This window comes from Onychomys torridus, unplaced genomic scaffold, assembly GCF_903995425.1.
Source record: "Onychomys torridus unplaced genomic scaffold, mOncTor1.1, whole genome shotgun sequence".
Classification (NCBI taxonomy): domain Eukaryota; kingdom Metazoa; phylum Chordata; class Mammalia; order Rodentia; family Cricetidae; genus Onychomys; species Onychomys torridus.
In genome coordinates this window covers 1-7,810 of record NW_023414091.1, presented here as the reverse complement: position 1 = coordinate 7,810, position 7,810 = coordinate 1, and the positions used below count along the sequence as shown (strand labels likewise).

Sequence of the window (7,810 nt, the reverse complement as noted above, 5' to 3'; positions counted from 1 at the left end):
ACAAAAAGAATGCAAGGAGACTAGGGGGGGAGCAGAAGGGATGAGAGAGGGTGGATATGAGAAAGATGTATGATCTTCATATATATGAAAATGACATAATGAAACTCATCATTTTGTACAATGAGCATGAACCGGTTAATGGTTTTAGGAAATAATATCTCTCATTAGTACTTAAACAAAAATTTCTTTACAAGAAGCTATATGGTCGCATCTTTAATTGAGGAAGAGTACTTTGGCTACAATACATTGAGAACATTGCTGTAAGGATCAACCCAGAAGCCGAGGATTAGAAGGCAAGCATTGCAATGTTTGGGACACACAATGGGACCAATTATGAATCACTACTATTAGAGTATGGATGAGAGTTAGGGGCCAGGTTTAAGATTAAGAGAAGAGTATCAAAGTCAATAGAATTTAGGGATGGAGTCGAAACTATGGAAAGCAAGGAAAACTAAGGAGTTAAGGACTCACAAGAGATCAGAGAAAATGAAGCCTGTTACTCTCCTCCATCTCAAATATACATATTGACAACTTCCTAGGAAGCTAATATAAATGAAATAAACAAGAAAGAGACAGAAAAAAATTTAAATGGGAAAAAGAAAATAGGAAAAAGTACTCAGGACTGACAGTAAAGTGTGCAGCAGACACTCAAAACATTAGTGAGAACGCAGAGGCTCCCACAGTATCCTGGTGATTGTTCTAAACATGACATGGACCGTAGCCCTTGACTGTAGTACTGAGTGATCTTTTGTTATTAATAAAGAATATGCTTGAAAATTATTCAGAAAGTGATCACTTTGGACTATCAGATATTTCTTCCAAAGTAGCTCTTGGTTAAGGAGATAAACTAAGGCATGAGGACAGACTGGAGTTAAGTTCAAATGTCTGGAGCCCTCCTTCTCCTCACAGAGACCATAATTATAATCAGAAAGTTTCTGGATTCAGGAAATGACAGAGCACCAGGGAGGCAGAGCGGGCCTCAGGGATGGGATGTGCAGGAGGAGCCTTTTCCCCTGATGAAGCCAAACTACTGATGGTGACATCTTGACACCTCTCTTGAGTTAAGGTCTCAGGTTGATAAACAGGGCCTGGCTGGTGCCATGAGGACACCCACCCTGAGCTGCTGCACAGACTGCATGGGTGAGTGCTGCCATGTCATGGTGGGTTGGAGCTGCCTTTGAATGGAAAGAAATCTGTGGAGGGCAGAGATGCAGGAGACAAGGACGTGGGCTCCCTGGTACTCTGGGAGAGGAAAGTGGCAGGATTCAGGGAGGAGAAGATGGTCTATCATTTCCTACCTGCAATCCAGGATGGCTTCATCAGCCATGTGGACAGTGTGTGTGGCCACTGTGCCAGAGTGCTCATTACACAGGACAGGCAGAGCAGGAGACAGGGGCACCTGCACTGCAGCCTGGAGTAGGAAGCTCTTGTTCCCACAGCTTCTGTACATCTTTGTGTGTTTTTCCCTCCAAGGACTGGGAAACTTCAATCTGAGCTGTGTAACATCTAGTGACTACAGTCTTTTGCAAATGGAGCTCTCTTTCTTTCTTTACCATGATTTCATTTCTTTGAATCTCCCCTTCCCTAGATCCAATGTAAACCAGAATATGAGAATTGTGGATAAAGCAGACATGAGGCTAAATACTAACTAATAACTGATTTTAGAAAACGGTTCTTTAAAGCATGCTGGGCATTTCCCCAGGCGCTATGCATGTCAGTTCACCGACTCCCTAAAATACACCCATATTGCACAAAACATAATTTATATATGAAAAATACTTTTTAAAGAAACCAAATAATATTCTTAACATGATGAATATAGGAATTGGGAAAGCCAGAATTTTAATCCACACTGGGTGGTCACAAAGCAGGTTCTTGTGAATCCTGAACTTTCTACTTCTAAAGTTTTGGAATTCCTCCAGCTTCTAGAATATGTGTAACTCTCCATCACATCATTGCAGCAAAATCTCTCATTGAACTGGACGCACACAGACTGGATTGATTGGTTCCAGCATGGCGGAGGTAAGGAGCTTGTGAAGCTTATTAAATTGTACATACATCTTTGAAGAATAGGCTCAGTGCTTGAGAGCATTTGCTACTCTTGCAGTTCTCAGCCCCCACTTCAAAGCTAGCAACCATGTGCAACTCCAGTTCCAGGGCATCCAATGCCTTATTCTGACCTGTGCAGGTCCAGGGACACAAGTGCTGCCCAGGCAGATATTCATACACATAAAATAACTAAACTCAAAAAGAAATGAACGGAAATCTACATATAAATGTCTCTCCAGCAGTTGAAAATGTTTAAATAGATAATATTTTCAATGCAGGAGTGACACTACTCAGGAAACAGTGACCCATTCCTCATTTCAATATTCATTATTGGTATCTCAAAGAAATAAGAGGTACACCTTCAAAAACCATACAGTCATAAAAAGATCATTACAGAGATAATGCAACTATAACTTAGCCACATTGATGATGCCTTTAAAGATAGTCCATGATAGTCATTGGACCTATGGGAATTTGGAAATTTACCATCCCCATGCATGCAAGGAAATACAATAAACATTCCTGAATGTGTATTCCAACGTGGACTGACCTCCCAAGCACTTTAAGGAAAGAGACCAACCAGAATATTTTTGCTTTCAGTTCACCTCTGTGGTTTATATAGAACATAACAACCATAACACTCAGTTAATAATTTACTCAGAAGTCATTTTCTGAGCATTCCATGACAGGCTTATACAAGGTAGCTGATGAACTAAAGCATCTCTCAGGTGTTCTCAGCACAAAGGGATGATATAAGCAGGCTAACAGACAGCACAGTCGGAGGGTTCAGGGAAATTGTAGGAGACACATTTGTGACCTGTGGGCAGCACTTAGCTGTGAAGGATCATGGCTGGAGTCATATCACAAAGAGGACATCACATGTCCCCTTGTCACAGGGCCAGTGTCCATGTTACACATGCTTGGAAGAAGCTGAAAGCAATCTGGATATGAACTTTGTGAACAGCAGAGAATACTAAAAAGTGGAAGAAAATACATTTAGGTTTCCCACTTGACACTATCTATGATTTGTAAAAGTGGAAGCAACATCAGTTCATTTGTGTTTTAATCCTCCCTTCAATTTAAACAGAATGAGAAAACAGAAGAATGGATGTTATGTGTAAAACTTCACAATATGGGGTAGTGGGCTGCTTGTCATTTATAGGGTTAGTGCATTACCAAATGGTAAAATCACTGATTTGATGAGCCTTGAAAATCAAAATGTTAGATTGTGCCTTTGTTGGGAGTCCAAAGAAAAATTACTAAGCTTAGAACTGAGATATGATGCTTTCTTGGGAGAACATTCTTAGGGCATGGTCAGTAAATGCACATAAGTAGGGGTGTGGTTTCCTTTAATATAACACAACATGAGGTGATAGGGAACAACAATTAATCCACACTATCCCACTGAAGGTGAGGGAATGGGCTAGCTACTTAGTGCCTTCCCAATTAATCTATGTGTCTTTTATTTCAAGGTCAATTCAGAGTTGGAGACTTTGAAAAGCCACCTGACTTTCCCTGGAAAGCATCCCCATTTGGACAAGTGTTACAGTTCTTTGGAGTATCTCCAATTTTCTATTAATACTCGAATGATGAGTGTGTACAGGGTGACAGAGAGAATTGGGGAAGAAAGACATCTAAGTTGATGCTCCATATCATGTCTCAGAAGTTGAGTGATGCTGCCCTTTTTTTGGATGTCCTCATGGAAAAAAGTTTAAAGATGGAGGGTATAAAGAACTGTCTTCTGTAAAGCAGTGAGTATGTCAGCATGGTGTTTATGTCCAATCACCATCAGCATCATTGCTGTATCCGTGGAAACAAGACCAGGTCGGGTAAGAACAAACTCAGGCTTCTGTAACAAAGGACTGGGTGTTTACATGATACACTGTTCTCCTCACTAAAGAAAACAGAGCACACACAGGCCTGAACCATTTCATGTTACATCCTTGTGTTTCTCAAAAGTGTTTTTCCTAGTGCTGGAAATATCATGAACATGATCTGGAGAGATCTCATCCAGAGATTGATTTTCATTTCATTAACTGGACTTGGAGTTTTAGGGAACATCATCTTATTTGTGAGACATGTGTATACTCTCATAGGTCCTGAAGAAAAAATAGATATTATTCTCATCCACTTGGCTTTTGTAAACACAATCATTATTCATTGCATAGGGGTCAGAAACATAACTGCAATTTTTTATTTCAGAAACTTCCTAGGTGACATTGGTTGCAAAACTATAATTTACCTAGAAAGGGTTGCCCGTGGCCTCTCCATCTGCACCACCTGTCTCCTCAGTGTGGTCCAGGCTGTCACCATCAGTCCCAGGACAATCCTTTGCAAAAACTCAAACCACAGACTGCATGGCAAGTTCTTCCCTTTCTCCTCCTCTTTTGGATCTTTAATTCCCTGATAAGCTCCAACTTGCTTCACTATATCACAGTAGCCAGTAGCACAAACAGGTCTGAAGTCGGGATGTATACTGGGTATTGCTGTATGCTGCCATCCACACACACAGTTAGGTGGCTTTTTCTCTCTCTCATGGCTCTTCGTGATGTCATTTTTCAGAGTCTCATGGGCTGGAGCAGTGGGTCTATGGCTCTCCAACTGTACAAACATCACGTACGTGTCCTGTACCTTCGAAGTTCCAGGTTTGCAAATGATTCCAGGCCAGAAATCAGAGCTGCCCACAGTGTTCTCAGTCTCATGACCTGCTTCCTTTTCTTTTACTGGGCAGATTTCATTTTCTCCTTCTACACAGGCTCCACAGTGACTCACGATTCCACAATACTCAATATTAAGGCATTTTTAGTACTTAGTTATGCTGTTTCAGCCCCTTTGTCCTGATAATCAGGGATGTCCATGTGCTAAGCATTGATGTGTCCCCTGAGAAATAAAAATTCCTTTCTGTACTCAGTTCTTCATGAACTAAAGCTATACACTGGGATGGCTTTGCCTTGCCATTTGAATTATCACAGCAATAAATTAATTGAGATAATAGGTTGTTTTTTTTTTCAGACAGCTGGTGCTAGATAATAGAAACTCGTTCAGTTTCTAGGGATTTGGCAGGGATTCTCCCTTTCCACCAACCCACCATGTCTATCATGCAGTTTATTTAGCTTGTTGCATACTTCATCAGGAAATACAAGAGGGCTTATAATCACCTGAACGTAGAATTTTATTTTTCTATATGGTAGAGTTTTACTCCGACAAGGGCTAACATTTCCCTGTCTTCAGGGTCCTTCTAATGTACTTCTGTGATCATCGACTTCTCTAGGTATTTACAAAGCACTTACTAAATCCAATGAGCAGGAGAGCAAGTGAAGGACAAGGATGTCAGGGAGCATCCTTTATCTGAAGGCCACTTGCAAAGTGGGATGAGAGGAGCGAGAAGCTAATTCACAGCAGCAGGTGAAGGTTTGGCATTGCAGGGTAACAAACACTAAAGAACTGGTAAGAATAAACACTGTAAGGCAATTTCAACATACTTGTGATACTGGCATGTGATCAGGAAATATATAGGAAAGTTCAGGGGAAATGTCATCTTTTAGAGAATGCCATCATGACTGGAAAAACAAGCTTTACTTGTGAACCTCCCTGTATATAGTGCTGTGTAAAAATATCTCAGGAACTATGCACCACAGCTGCTGACTCTCACTTCCATTCACTCATTAGGGCTTCCACAGAATGTATGGCATGTGTTAGGTCACTCTGCATGCCAGCCACAGAGTTTAGGGCCGTGTCCTCCATATCGATGCTCGGGCACATGGGGTTCAGCTGTGGACATAGGAACTGCAGTCCTGAAGGTACAGAGTGGAACTGGTTGCTGAAGCCAGTGTAGTCTGGCATTGTATGGCAGCAGGACACTGGGGATCTGAGGGGTCTGCAGCCTCCTACCCAGGAGAACACAGAGGGTCCAGATTTCGCTCTGACCCCACATCATCCAGGCTACCTGTGCTGCAGGCTTCCTAGGGAGGCTCCTGTTAGTGCCCTTGGTGTACCGCCTGGTGGGATGCAACCTGGCAAAGGGCTGTTCACCAGAGCTGTCCATCAGTTCCTTGCAAGAAATGGAAAATCCTCAAGTCTCTGAAGGACTACTAAACAGTGCCTATCAGGGGCGCTGAGGCCACTCTCCTTCCCTGGACAGGAGTTGAAACTTTCCCAAGAAATGTGTGCAGCAGCCTTGGTTGTGGATTTCTCAAATAATGAAGACTCTCTGCTAAATTTTAGTGTCCACTTAGGTTAAAAACTACCTTGGGGATAAAGGTTGTTCTAATATTTGTGAGATGTATGTTCACTTTTGCCTTTGAGACTGAGAAAAGCCCTTAAACCTTATTCCCACCCACTTGGCATTTTCTAATATGATTATTATTTGTACCACGGGGATCAGAGACATAGCCACAGTGTTTTATTTCAGAAACTTCCCTGGCAATACTGGCTGTAAAGCTATGGTTTATTTGGCAAGGATGGCATGGGGCCTCTCCATCTGCACCACCTGTCTCCTCAGCGTGGTCCAGGCTGTCACCATCAGTCCCAGGACCACCCTTTGGACAAAACTAAAACCACAGATCTCATGGCAAGTTCTTCCCTTTCTCCTCCTCTTTTGGATTGTTAATGTTCTCATAAGCTCCAGCTTGCTCTGCTACTTCAAAGCAGGTGGTGGCTTGAACATATCTACACCTGGAACATTCATTGGCCATTGCTATATGCTGCCATCCAGAAATATAATCAAGTGGCTATTCCTCTCTCTCATGACTCTTTGTGATGTTATCTTTCAGAGTCTGATGGGCTGGAGCAGTGGGTCCATGGCTCTCCATCTTTATAAACACCACAACAAGTCCTCCACCTTCACAGTTCCAGTTTTGAAAATAATTCCCCTCCAGAAATCAGAGCTACATGGAGTGTGCTCATTCTAATGAGCTGTATTCTTTTCTTCTATTGGGTAGATTTCATTTTTTCTCTCCTTCCACACAGATTTCACTGTGACACATGATTCCATTTCACTAAATAGTGAAACATTTTTAGAACTTGGTTATGCTAGTTTCAGCCCCTATGTTCTGATCAACAGAAACACCCATGTTCTTAATGTCATGTATTCTCACTGAGAAGTGTAGAAATTACATTCTACATCTACTCTCTGAGCCAAAGGTATGTATATTGTAAGCTGCTTTGCCATGGTGAATTTCAGAGCCGGGGGACTTAACGTTTGTTGTGTAGCAGAGGCTGACCTGGCAGTCAGTACATAGCTCAGGCTGATCTTGAACTCAGTATCTCAAATGCTGGGATTATATTATTGCCTACCAAACTTCCATTTGCCTTAATATTATAATATTTCACAGTATTAAATTAAATAGTATAATAATAGATTTCTTTTTCGAAGAAGTCTGGCACTGTGCAATCTTAAGACTAACTAGTTCAGGGTTTCTAGGCAGGTGGAAAGTGCATTCTTACCATCCTCCCATCCCCCATCCCTCTCATGTGACCTGTAGCCTGTCATTAGCACTGGGAAAAGCACTAGAGACAATGTTTCACTCAGAATCAGAATTTCAATTTTCCCAAAGCCAGAGCAGGAGAGTGAGTTAGGGCAGGTGGTCCATCTCTGAGGTGAGCGAGCAGGGCAGAGAGATAATGACAGTGAGACCAGTCAAGTTACCACAGCCCAGCAAATCTGATCAACAGTGGGATGTGGCTAAATTCCTAAACATAAGAAGCTAGTGTGGATGCTGCGGAACAATTACATCCAGGATGACCTTAAGGTACCACCACA

The 7,810-nt window shown here is 42.0% G+C and overlaps 2 pseudogenes; both read left to right on the top strand.

Moving 5' to 3' along the window:
• The first annotated feature begins 3,923 nt into the window (after nt 1–3,923).
• On the top strand, nt 3,924–4,940 carry LOC118576703 (annotated as a pseudogene).
• Nucleotides 4,941–5,376: 436 nt separating this feature from the next.
• LOC118576704 lies at nt 5,377–7,148 on the top strand (annotated as a pseudogene).
• The last annotated feature ends 662 nt before the right edge of the window (nt 7,149–7,810 follow it).